Source organism: Callorhinus ursinus, unplaced genomic scaffold (genome assembly GCF_003265705.2).
Source record: "Callorhinus ursinus isolate GAN/ISIS: 27379988/994484 unplaced genomic scaffold, GSC_fseal_2.0 scaffold24, whole genome shotgun sequence".
Lineage (NCBI taxonomy): Eukaryota > Metazoa > Chordata > Mammalia > Carnivora > Otariidae > Callorhinus > Callorhinus ursinus.
Window position 1 is genome coordinate 7971522 of NW_027397086.1, and position 13999 is coordinate 7985520.

The 13999-nt window shown below is 45.8% G+C and overlaps 1 long non-coding RNA gene across 1 annotated transcript; it reads left to right on the forward strand.

Annotated features, from left to right (window-relative positions):
- Positions 1–1257: 1257 nt before the first annotated feature.
- Positions 1258–12890, forward strand: LOC141369955 (uncharacterized). Its single transcript, XR_012373564.1, has 5 exons — positions 1258–1363; positions 1993–2044; positions 4880–5012; positions 10828–10949; positions 12660–12890. It is a non-coding gene; the product is annotated as an uncharacterized lncRNA (long non-coding RNA).
- The last annotated feature ends 1109 nt before the right edge of the window (positions 12891–13999 follow it).

A 13999-nucleotide genomic window follows, 5' to 3' on the forward strand; every position in this document is an offset into this window, starting at 1 on the left:
GAAAGGCTTGTTCTTTGAACAGGATTGACCCTCCTTTGCAAGGGGTCCGTTGAGGTTGAGTGGGCCTACCAGTGACTTCACATGGGTAAATACTAAACAAATGTATCCCCTTCCTTCCTCTTTCTCTCTCCCTGTGCCCAGCTCCCCATCAGGCTGAAAGTGTACAGCGGAGACCAGCAGTGGCAGATCTTGGGCCTCACGGGAATCAGCTCGACTTTACTGAATTATTGGGAAGGAGGTGCCCTTTTTCAGGGATTCGTTCTTAGGTTTTCATGGAACCTAAGAATGAAGCCAACATAAACAAAAAGACAGCTTCTTGGGCATGTCATTTGAGCTCCTATATCCTACCACACGTGGATTCAGTCTGAGTTTTCCAATCATGTGAGCCCAGAAATCCCCCTTTTCTTGTTTAAGCTAGTTTGATTTGAGCTTCTGTCATGTAAAATTGAATGAAGCTTGACTAAAGATTCTTGAATCTTGAATTTCAACGACAAATATACAAATGGGGTATATTACAAAACAAGGGGGAATATCACGGAAGTATAACCAGAAATCACAGGAATGAAAAGGCTGCTTCTGACTCCATGTCTCTCTCTCTCAGGCCACGCAATCTCCCATTTCTGCTTTTTGTTCGCATATCTGCCTCTTGTCTTTTAGCTTTGCTAACCGGTGTTTTTGCCGGCTCATCTAGGGAAAGGTCCCAGGGCTGACGTTCAGTGGCCCCGCCTGGGTCATGTGACCACCCTGAACCATTCACTGTGATGGGTCAACCAGTGAGCCCATTACCTCTGGATCTGAGGATTAGGGTCAGGCCCACCTCAACCAAATAGACTGAGAAGATGACGAATGGTTTAAAAAAAAAAAAATCAAAGTACCCTTTTCAGACCAATGGGGAGTGAATGCCAAATATGCACACACAGGTCCATGCACACACACAGTGCATCTCGGACACGGAGTTAAGTGAATTTCTGTTTTACAAACCAGCCGAACCCCGAATAAGCTCAGGGCCAGCCCCTTGTCCCAGAGGAGCACCTCTAATGGAAACTTCCGAACTTCCACTAGTGACAGCAACTTCTGGAGATCTGGTTTCGCTTGGGCTTTCCTTAATCTCTTTTCAGGTCATACCACATGCCAGAGGGGAGCTGGTTCTGGCTGTGCCCCCACCCCCATGAGTCCCTTGTATGGCATCATTTGAGTTATAAATGCCACATTCCATGGAATCATGATGGGGAGGTGGGGAGCTCCAAGGAGAGAAGCCAGGGAGTAAGGAAGGGATCACTGAAAAGGGAGCCTCTGAGCACGGCCTTCAAGGATGGTCAGTAAGAACTCAGGGCTTTAATCAAGGAGACAAATGATCACAAGTGTAAGTGAAGGTGTAGAGAACTTGGAGCCCTCATACACTACTGATGGGAATGCAAAATGGCAGGGCTGCTTTCGAAAACAATCTGGCAGGTCCTCAAAAAGTTGAACACAGAGCTACTATACGACCTAGCAATCCCACTCTTGGCTATATACCCAGGAGAAATGAAGACACATGTCCACACAAGAACTTGTATCTTCATAGCAACATTAGTCATAATTGCCCCAAAGTAGGAACAACGCAAATGTCCATCAACTGATGAATGGATAAATAAAATGTACTACATCCATACAACAGAATATGATTCCACCATGAGAGAAAATAAAGTCCTGGTACCTGCTATCACAGGGCTGAACCTCGAAAATCTTTTTTCTTCTTTTTTCCTTTTCTTTCTTTCTTTCTTTCTTTCTTTCTTTCCTTCTCTCTTCCTTTTTTTTTTTTTTTTTTTTTTTTTTTTTGCAGATCATCAAACCTTTTATATTTTAAAGCCAGAGGGACTCTTAGCAGTTGGCAAACTATGTCCCACAGGCCAAATTGGCCCGCTTCCTATTTTAATAAATTTAGTTTTTTAAAAAATTGATTTATTTTTGAAAGTCCAGTACAATTAATGTACAGTGTTACATTTGTTTCAGGTGTACAATACGGTGATTCAACCATGCTATACGTTATTCAGTGCTCATCACAGTAAGTGTGCTCTTAATCCATGTCACCTAGTTCACCCATCCCCCCACCCACCTCCCCTCTGGTGACCATCAGTTTGTTCTCTATAGTTAAGAATCTGTGGTTTCTTGTTTTTTGTCATTTTTTTCCTTTGTTTCTTAAATTCCACATATGAGTGAAATTATATGGTATTTGTCTTTCTCTGACTTATTTTACTTATATATATCCATTATACCTTCTAGATCCATCCATGTTGCTGCAAATGGCAAGATTTCATTTTTATGGCTGAGTAGTATTCCAGTGTGTGTGTGTGTGTGTGTGTGTGTGTGTGTGTATGTGTGTTTACACATATATACATATATATACACACCACATCTTTATCCATTCATCTATCAATGGGCATTTGGGTTGTTTCCATAGTCTGGCTATTGTAAATAATGCTGTGATAAACATAGGGGGGCATATATGTTTTCAAATTAGTGCTTTCATATTCTTTGGGTAAATTTCCCTCTAGTGGAGTTACTAGTAATTCTATTTTTAGTTTTTTGAGGGATCTCCGTATGAGGGACCTTCCATGATGGCTGCACCAGTCTGCATTCCCACCAACAGTGCACGAGTGTTCTTTTTTCTCCACATCCTTGCCAACATTGTTGTTTCTTGTGTTTTTTATTTTAGCCATTCTGACAGGTGTGAGATGATAACCTATTGTGGTTTTGATTTGCATTTACCTGATGATTAGTGATGTTGAACATCTCTTCATGTGTCTGTTGGCCAGAACTTTGAAAATCTTAAGTGAAAGAAGCCAATCATAAAACATCACGTATTGTGTGATTCCACTTGCGTGAAATGTCCGGCAGAGGCAAATATACAGAGACCGAATGTAGAGAGGAGGGTTGCCTACAGCTGGGGGGAGGTATTAAGGGGAAAAAGGAGTGACACTAATGGGGATGGGGGGGGATATTGAAAATTGATTGTTGGGAATACACAAAAAAAACATTGAATTGTACATTTTAAATGAGTGAATTGTATGGTATGTGAATTATATCTTAGTAAAGCTATTACCAGAAAAGGGAGGTAGGAGAAGAGGGGCCTAAGCTGTATATCAGCCTGGGACCTCAGAGATACTAAGGCCAATTGTCTGATAAGCTACCCCCTCCCCATCCTTCATTCCTCGGATTCCACAGTAAGTGAAAGGTATTTTGGGCCTGAGAGTCCAGCCCTGCCACATAAAGGAAAAATGCTCAAATTAAAAAAGGGGAGAGAGGAGTGGCGCCTGGGTGGCTCAGTCGGTTAAGGGTCTGCCTTCAGCTCAGGACACCATCCCAGTGTTGTGAGATCAAGCCCTGCGTGGGGGTCCCTGCTCAGGGGGGAGCCTGCTTCTCCCTCTCCTCTGCCCCTCCCCCGACTGGTGCTCTCTCTTTCAAATAAATCAAATCTTTTTTTTTTTTTTAAGATTTTTGTTTGTTTATTTGACAGAGAGAGACAGCGAGAGAGGGAACACAAGCAGGGTGAGTGGGAGACGAGAGAGGGAACACAAGCAGGGCGAGTGGGAGAGGGAGAAGCAGGCTTCCCGCGGAGCAGGGAGCTGGATGTGGGCCTCAATCCCAGTCGAAGGCAGACGCTTAATGACTGAGCCACTCAGGCGCCCCTCAAATAAATCAAATCCTTTAAAAAAGATAAAATATAAATAAAATGAATGAATAAATAAATAGAAAGGGGAGAAAGAGGAAAGGCTGTCTCTGAGGACCTGAGGTGGGCAGGAAGCTCCACAGGGAAGCAGGGTGTCCGGTGAATGGACGCCAGCATGGGTCACTGGTTCAAATGCTGGAGGGCGATCTGAGGGCACAGCACAGCCTCTGATGCGCGCCGGTTTCCTTGGTGTGCAGGACCTGTGGTTGGTACCATCAGTGGTGTCTGCTTGGCTCTCAAGAAGCCCCTCCACTGTTGCCTGTTCTCCAGCTACGGAGGTGTGTTTGTACCACATGGCCCTTGGCTCTAGCAGATGGTCCTGGTATGGACCTCTGACCCAAGCTAAATCAGTCCAGGTCCGTTCTCTAGAATTTGGGGTCTTGACAGAGGCGGAGGCTTCCTCTCCAAGGCCTAGAATACGTGAACTAGGGGGCTTTAAGACAGCCACAGCTCCTCCCCCCAAGTCCCTGTGGGCAGGGCTGGAAAGACTAGGAAGCTGATTCCCCAGGCCGTTGGAATGTTCCAAGTCCTCCATGGAAGTAGCTCTAAAGTGAAAACACCTGGGAAAACTTTGGGAGCCTGAAGGAGATCTGTGAGCCCTGAGCGGCCAGAGCCACAGCAGGGAAGCAGGAAAGGGGGATTCTAGAAGAAGCAGCACTAATGGGAGAGGGGCTGGGTGTTCCAGAGAGGGTTTGGAAATCAAAGACCATGGCCATCGGTAACCATGGCCCTTGGCCAACAAGTTCCAGGGAAGCAAAACTTCCGCAAATAGCGACCTAATGGCCTTGTTAATGTCATCAATAATTCATATTTTGGGCCAGTACAATCCATTCTACTTTTCAAAAGCATATCCACCTCCACAATCTCATTTGCTCCTTCTCCATGTATACTGGAGAGAGATGTATTATGCTCGGAGAGTTGCCATGCCCACCGCCCCTTCTAGAAGAAAGCCACCTGTGTGACCCACCCCTTGCACACTGGATGAAGGTTTGCACCTGACAGAAAGGTAGCCACACACACACACACACACACACACCCGCCACCTGCGGCAGGCCAGCGGCTTTGGAGGCGGCACGGCAGGAGACGAATCCCCAGCACAGAGAACAGTGACCAATGGAGCCAGCACCGTCTCTCTCTCTTTCTCTCTCTCTCTCTCTCTCTCTCTCTCAGGGCTTGAGAGTGGGCCTCTGGAGAGAAGCAGGGCTCTGTGCAAGGGCAGAAGCCAAGAGACACAGAGAAGGCAGTGAGCAGGAGCCAAGATTCAGGAAGACGCGGCGGTGGTGAACCAGAAGATGAGATGAAGGTATGGAGAGACGTTTGTGGGCAGGGGAAGGCACGGGATGGCCGATGTGGAGGAACCAATGGAGGGACCCTAGGACGGAGAACAGCTTTGGCAGATGGCACCCCAAAGCCTGGTCACTGGAACAACACAGGACCCTGAAGCACGTTCCCGCCTCCACAAAAACGTAGTCAGGTGGCTTAGATTCCCGTCTTCCTTATCGTCACAGGTATCCTCGATGGGAGCCCTGAAAAGGACCCAGTTAGCTCTATTCCTTAATGCAGCCCCATACCCCCTTTAATCCCCGGCCTCCCAGGAGGAGGTGATTTCTGGCCAGTGTCAGCCCATCTCAGCAGGGGCCTTCCTCTTGTCTGCTTTTGAACCTCTCTTCCCCAGAGGGGTTCCTGTCAGGCGCAGAGTACAGGAAGGACCCTGCTGTGACTTGGTGACATCAGTCAAGATGTCACCTGCCTTCAGCCTGGCCAGTTCAGGGATATATCTCATCAGAGGTGGCCACGTCCTTGATTAGCAGCTGGCCAGGTTAAATCAAGGCATGATAAAGGGACCCTTTCCTTCGATCCTCCCTCCCTCCCATTCTCCCTCATTCTCTCCCTCCCTCTGTTTCCTCAAGCAAACTTGACTCTCAGATGCATCGCTTGCTGTCTCAAGCACCCAGCAGAGTCTGACTGGTGTCTGCCCCAATTCTAAATTCAGTCTGGCCCAGTTTGGGTCAGGTGACCATCTCTGGTCCAATCGACTGTGGCTGAGGGAACAGGGTTATGTAGTGTTAATCTGGCTGCTGCAGCTTCCCCAGGGAGAGAAGGGGGCACCATGCAGACTAAGACCTAAAATGTGTGCACTAAACAAAACTAAAACCAGGGGACAGGAATGAACATTTTTTAAAACTGACATATTGAGGGCTTCAGAAACAGTGCATATATTTTTAAAATTGACTTCAATTCTCACAACTCTGTGAGATAAGCACGTTAAGGCACTTGCACAAGACATGGGGGTCTAGGAAGGGGTGCAGCTGGATGAGAATCCAGGACTGTCTAACTCCAGGGATTATGTTCTTTCCTCTAGCACCCTACCTGGCATCGACTTGAAATGGTGTTTCTGCCCTTGCTTTGCTAAAGGCTCAAACTCCACCGAACTCAGCCTCGTGGAAGGGCCTTTGAAGCTTTCTAGGTCACATTCATCAACATATAGATGAGGAAGTAGAGCACAGAGAGGGTTGGTGACTAGCCCACAGTCACACAGGAACTCAAAGAAAGGGGACAAACACCCAGGTCTCCTAAGTCCCAGGCTGGGGCTCTCCCCTGAAAGGCATGCTCCCCTGTAGGTGTCCCGAGAGCCTGTTCCGTGGCTGCTTTTCTCCCTGCTGAGTTAGGGGGTGAGGGTATCCCATGCTGCTTCCTGTTCTATCTCTCTGACTCTGCTTCCTTCTCTGGTTCCTCTGTTCTTCTCTTAAATGTAACATTGGTCCCTCTCCTCTGAAGTCCCCTAGCAGCAGAGTAATTTGGCTCCATAACTGACCCCTTTGCTCTGCCCTTGGGACTTTCTCTTCAAATAGACTGCAAACTCCCCGAGGGGAAGGTCTTCTCTGACATTCTCCAAATTCCTAGTATGACCCAACAAGTGCTCCATAAGGACTGAGATAAGTATTGGATAAGATCATTGGATTATGTGTCCCTGTGTGGCCACTGCATCCATCCACCCACTGTCCATCCATCTGTCCATCCACCTATCTACTACATTCATCTATCAAGCCTCGGATCCAGGCAGACTGGCCTTAGCAGGACAGCTCTGGGGATGCCGTGCTTATTCACCCCACCATGTCTTTATCCATGCTGTTCCCTCTGTGTGGAATGCCCTTCCCATCTTCGGTCACCTGACACTCCTCTTCCAGCTATGGCCATGGCATCATCTCTGCTGAAGAGCCTTTCTCAAAGCCCCCTTGACTAAGAGGCCTTTCCTGTGTCCCCAAATGCCTTTTATACTTATCACATTTTTAAAAGTAACAGCTTAAGTAAGATATAATTCATACAGCACAAAATTCACTCTTTTGAAGCATACAATTCAGTGGTATATTCAGAGCTGTGCAACTATTGCCGCTATCCAATTTCAGAATATTTTCCAACCCCCCCCCCACAAAGAAACCCATTAGCAGTCCCTCACCATTTTCCCTCAGCTCCTCCAGCCCCTGCAATCATGAATCTACTTCCTGTCTCTACAGATTCGCTTATTCTGGAGGTTTCATTGAAATGGAATCATAAATACGTGGCCTTTTGTGACGGACTTCTTTCTCTTGGCATGTTTTAAGGTTCACCCATGTTGTTGCATGTATCGGGACACTTACTGCATTTGTAAAGGGTTGTGGAGCCTGTGAACCTGGAGCCCCATCCAGTAGCTTTGGCCCTTTTTGGTCCCAGGGTGAGCAAAATGAAAAAGAGACCCATAGTCTGAGAGTCCTAGCTCTTCACTGGTTCAGATCCAAAGTGGTCATCCTAGAAAGGTTGTTAAAAACAAAAGACAAAGAACAGAACCTCTCCATTCCAACTGTTCATCATCCCTCCTCCCCAAAACTTAGCTCCCCCTCCAAACTGTAACAATATCTAATGACAGGTGGTATCTGTCAGCTTTCTACTGTAGCTTTGCCCCCAACTCAGAGTTGTTTATCCTGACATGGGTCTATACTTCCTACTCACGAATATGAAAGAATCCAGATTTCATAGACACCTCTGTCTGGTACGGGGGCTGCCCCCAGAGTCCCTCCCTCATGTCCATCACCAACAGATGAGGCGATCACCAAAATCTCTTATATGTTGGATATCAACCAGTGGGGGAGAGGAGGCAAAACACTAAGACACAGGGATTGTAGGTTGTCTTTGGCAAGACTGTTTAATGAATAAGGTGGTGTAAGAGTCCTGGAGAAAAACAGGGGAAATTATTAGCTAGAATAGCTTTGATGGCAGGCGCATGGGAACTCAGCACATTCTTCTTCTACCAAGAGGCCCCTCAGCTGAAAGGATTTATATCTATGCCTGTCACCCTACCCACACTCTGAGCTCCCTGTGGTAGGCAGAATAATGGCCTCCAAAGATGTTAATGTCCTAATTCTGGAACCAATGAATATATTAGGTTACATGGCAGAGTAGTAGATGGTTACATTAAGGTAGTAGATGGAATTAAGTTTGCTAATCAACTGACTTTAAGAGAGAGAGACTATCCTGGATTATCTGGGTGCACCCAGTGGAACCACAAGGATCGTTATAACTGAACAAAAGAGGCGCAAGAGAAGGTCAAAGTGAAACATGGGAGAAAGACTCAAGCAGTCATTGTTGGCTGTAAAGATGGAGGAAGGAGCCACCGGCAGAGGAATACTCTGGAGGTTGGAGAAGATGAGAAATGGATTTCCCCCCAGAGCCTCCAAGAAAAAATGCGGCCCTGCTGACATCTTTTATTTTAGCCTACTAAGGCCCAGGGAAGACTCTGACCTCCAGAACTATAAGATACTAAATCTGTGTTGTTTTAAGCCACTAAGTTCATGTTAACTTGTTACAGTGGCAATAGGAGACTAATGCAGATTATGGTATCTGGAAGTGGGGTGCAGGACTGTACCTACTCCATCTCAGAAGCAGAAGGAGGCCCTGCATGCCAATTAAGCATTTGGATTCTGCCTCAGATAATCCAGGATTTATATTCCAATGTTTGCATGCTGTGTGCCTTGAGCAAGTGACTTGTCCTTTCTATAGAATTTCCTCATCGGTAAAATGGGAATAACTATACCCCCCCCATGAGATTGTTATAAAAGTTAACAAAGAGCATATGTGTTAGTGCTTAGCACAGTGCCAGGCCCATGGTAAGCACTGAATAAATAAATGTTGCCCAATATTATCATCATCACCATGCATCATTAACTGTTGTTTGAAATGACCCAAATCAGAGCTAATTCCTCCTTCCTTTATGGTGCCTAAAAGGACAGTACCCAAAGGGTACTTGGGCCTGATGTGGGCTGGACTCTGTGGCCAAGAACATTCCTAACAGCTGAGGCTCCAGAGAGCAGCCATGTTTTTCATGAAGGTGGCCTTACATGGTTCTAGATGTTTGTCTAGTTTGGAGTGGGACAATCACAATGGCTCAAAGACACAAAGGTGTCTCGATGCATAAGAAGGTGAGGGATGGAACCAGGGGAAGGACATGGGATGCTAGGTGGAAGCAAAGTACGAGGTCTAGGGACTACGATGAGCCAGGATGGTGAAGGATGGGCCACAGGGAAGCTGGGCCAGAATTTATACCAGACCCGACAGTTAATATTAAGTGCTCCCCCGGGCGCCTGGGTGGCTCAGTTGGTTGGGTGACTGCCTTCACCTCAGGTCATGATCCTGGAGTCCCGGGATCGAGTCCTACATCGGGCTCCCTGCTCGGCGGGGAGTCTGCTTCTCCCTCTGACCCTCCCCCCTCTCATGCTCTCTCTCTCTCTCAAATAAATAAATAAATAAAATCTTTAAAAAACAAAAAAGTGCTCCCCCAAGTAGGATGGCTAAAACAAAGAAGGCAGAAAATGCCAAGGGTTGAGAATGTGAAGAAATTAGAACCCTCCTACATTGCTGGTGGGAATGTAAAATGCTACAACCACTTTTGAAGTTTGGCATTTCCTGGGATAGTTAAATACACAGTTGCCATATGACTCAGCAATTCCGTTACTAGTATATACCCATGTCCGCATGTGTGTGCACTCAAAAGCTTGTACATGAATATTCACAGAAGCATTTTTCATAATAGCCCCAAAGCAGAAACAACCCAAACGTCCATCAAATGAGGAATGGACACACAAAATGTGACATATGGAATGGAATGGAATATCATTTGGCAATATAAAGGAACGAATTGCTGGTAACACGCTAGAACACAGACGAACCTTGAAAACATGACGTTAAAGAATCAGACATGAAAGACCACATGTTGTATGATTCTCTTTTATTTTTTTAAAAGATTTTATTGATTTATTTTACAGAGAGAGAGAGAGAGAGAGAGAGCACAAGCAGGAGGAGTGGCATGCAGAGGGAGAGGTAGAAGCAGGCTCCCTGATGTGGGGCTTGATCCCAGGACCCTGGGATCGTGACCTGAGCTGAAGGCAGACGCTTAACCAACTGAGCCACCCAGGCGCCCCATATGTTTCTCTTTATATGAAATGTCCAGAATAGGCAAATCCTTAGAGACGGAAAGCCGATCCATGGTCACCAGGGATTGTGGGGGGCGGGGGGCAAGGGAGGGACTACTGATGGGTACAGGGTTTTCAGGGAGTGATGAAAATGTTTTGAAAATAGGTAATATTGACGGTTGCACAACTCTGAAGAGATCACCAAACTGTACACTTTAAAAGGGTGAACTTTACGGTATGAGAATTACAATCTCACCAAAGCTGTAATTAAGAAAATTAAGTACTACTGGTCTTTGAATGCCTGCAGTGTGCCAGCAAGCGAGCTGAGTGCATGCCTGAGCTTGTTACCCAGGCTGTGGGGACAGGGCTGATCTGCTGGTGGTGAGCCTGAGCCCGAGTGTGAGCTGGTAGGAATTCTTGGAGGCAGGCGAGGAGGAAGGAGGACAGGTAGCCCAGCTCGGCTGCCAGGTGCTCCAAGATGACTACCAGGATCTCTCACCCAAGGGGGTGATGCCGAAATTAGGGGAGTGAACAGGAGGTGACCTGGACACAAATGAGATCACCTAAGTCAGAGAGGGGGTCTGAAAGTGTCTCCATCTGTGGCTGCCTGCTGTCAGGTGCTCAAGAACAGGGAGCCCGGACATCTCTCACTATACAACCCTCTCTACCCCACAGGAATCCTTTCAGACTTTAAGCAGGAGAATGGCATGCCCCGTTTGTGGGAAATGGTACGGGAAGAGGCGAAAGGAGAACCAGACAGACGACGTAGGAGGCTGGAGGCATCATCAGGAAGCGAGGTGAGTGGGAGAGCTTGCACTCCAGTAGGGAGACGGGCAATGTGTCAGAGTTCTCCAGGGAAACAGAACCAACAGGATCTATCTATACCGATATTTATATCTGTATTTGTTGTATCTGTGTATCTATATCAAGAGATTTATTCTGAGGAATTAGCGCATGCAGTTATGGAGGCTAGGAAGTCCCAGGATCTGCGTTTGGCAAGCTGGGAACCCAGGAAAGCCAGTGATATAATCCTAGCTTGAGCCCAGAGACCTGAAGAGCAGAGAGTTCATCCTGCCAGTTCCAGTTTGAGGGCAGGACGAATTCAGTGTCCAGCTCAAGAGCCAGGAAGGTAAAGTTCCCTCTTCCTCAGTCCTTTTGTTGGACTCAGCTCTTTTAATGATTGGATGAGGGCCACCTGCATTAGGGAGAGCAATCTGCTTTACTCTGTCTATCGATTCAAATGTTAATATCATCCAAAACCACTCTCACAGACACACCCAGAAGAATATTTGACCAAATGTCTAGATCCGTACAGCCCGGCCAGTTGGACACATGAAATTGACCATCACAGGCAGTAAGCAAGGAATCGATCTGCTTATATATGTTCAGGTAGCAGTAAGAAAGTAAGAAGGAGAAAAAAAAAAAAAAAGGAAGCAGGGTAAGGGACTAGAGAACAGTAGGAACAGAATGACAGGCAGAGTGTCGAAAATAAATATTTGTTGCCTGAATGGCTGAATCTTGCACTTCTGTAAATGCAACTTTTTTTCTTTCTGTCCCAAATTACTTTACCTTCCATCAGGTTTCAACTGTAGTGAATGCTGTTGTTGCCTGGGACAAGGCATTTTCTATTTTTGAAAAGAGAAGCAGCAGTTTGAAAGATACCATGTTCACACGTTCTTCAGCAATGTCATATTTGATATGACCACTGGACACGCTTGACTTCTTCTTTATTTATGATTGCTGGCGCTTTTCCTTTGAGGCCGCCCAGAATAGCTTCTGATCCTGCTCACTCACAGACATGGTGAAATCAAATCTTCCCGCACGAACCCCATCGTCAGTGTCTTTGCTTACGAAGACTTCCCCTGCCCTCAGGGGGTAACTAGATGGTTAGAGCAGGTTTCAAATGTGGCTCTCTACGCATAAACATCCCTGACTTTTGTACTATGCTTCTGGTAAAGTGCATTTGTTTCCAGAAATCTCATCGTAATCAATAGAAGTTGTGTGCACACTTCTGAAGGCCAAGTTTAGGCCATTTGCTATTCACCAATCTCTTTATACCCTCTTAAATATTTTTTGGTCTATCCCTTGGTGATATTCAAATCAATGTCCTCCCTTATTTATTCTTTGGAAGTCTCATTTATCTCCCTCGGCACCATGCCACGTCTGTTTGATTGCTTTTGCTGAACTTCTGCACGCTGGTCAAAGCAGTAGGCTCAAACAAATATGCCTTGTACAGTACGATGCATTTATGTAGGAACGTCTTTGCATGAATGTGAGTGTGTACAGCCTAGTATAGTTGAAAGAGCCCTGATTTGGACTCAAACACATCTAGGTTAGAGGAGCAGCTCTTCCATGTTCTAGCTAGTAACTTTGGGCAAGTCACCTCATGAGGCCTGCTTCCATACCTGTAAAACAGAAATATAGGTATACAACCAAGAGAAATGAAAATTGATGTCCACACAAAAACTTGTACATGAATGGTCACAGCAGCATTTTTTCTATAATAGGAAACGAAACCCAACAGTCCCTCAAGAGATGAATGGACAAGTAAAATGTGGTATAGTCCTACAACAGAATCCATACAGTGGAGTATTCTTTGGTCGTCAAAAGGGAATGAAGAACTACCTACTACAACATGGGTGAGCCTCAAAAGCCCACTAGGTGAAAGAAGCCAGTCACAAGAGGCCACATGTTTTTGTTTGCCCTAACACAGTACTGCAGTCTGGGTGGCTTTGATAACAGAAATGTACTGTCTCATGGTTCTGGAGGCTGGAAGACCAAGATCAAGGTGTCAGCAGGGTTGATTTCTTCTGGGGGCCATGAGGGAGAACCTGTTGGCTGCCCCTCACCTAGCTTCTGGTGGCTTGCTGGCAATCTTTGGCATTCCCTGGCTGGTAGAAGCATCACCCTGATCCCTACCCTCATCTTCACATGGCGTGCCCCCTGTGTCCAAATCTCCCCTTTTTATAAGGTCATCAGTCATGTTGGATTAAGGCCTACACTAATGACCTCAGCTGAACTAATTGCACCTGCAAGGACCCTATTTCCAAATAAGGTCACATTCTGAGGTGTTGGGGGTTCAGACTTCAACATCTAAATTTTGACGGGACACAGTTCAACCCACAGCATCACACATTATAGTATTCCGTTTATATGAAATATCTAGAATACATAAATGCATAGAGACAGAAAGTAGATTAGTGGTTGTCAGGGACTGGGGAAAAGAGGGAATATGGATTGACTCATAATGGGCACAGGGTTTATTTTCAAAAATGCTCTCGAATTAGATAGTGGTAATGTTTGCACAACTCTGTGAATGTACTGAAAACCAATGGATCACACACTTTAAATGGGTGAGCTGTATGGTATGTGAATCATATCTCAAAAAAGCTACTTTTTTAAAAATAAAAAGTGTAATGCAGGCTATTCTTCTGCCATATTAGGTTATGCAGATCATGTGATATGATAGAAAGTGAGTGGGTTTGGAAAATTCTGTAAAGACAAAGAACAATCGCGACTTTTGGTATTTAATTTTTAAACACCTTTGGTTTTTGTTATGTGCATCGCATCCTAACTACACGGTGGATTCCCTATTGATCCCAAACCTTCCTAATGTAATAAAGAGAATTCTAGCATTTCTTAAAAGCTAACTTTGTTGCTCAAAGCTCACTCGTATTACTTAGGAAAATGTCTTCTCTAAACCTGCCCTGTGATTCTCATGAAATGTTCATCCTTTCTAGACGGATGTCTCTTTTACCATTGACTTCACCTCAGTGCAATCTCCAGAAAGCACCGTCCAGCCTTTGCATTTTAAGAGCTGAGTTTTTTCCCCACGTGTGTGCTTTTG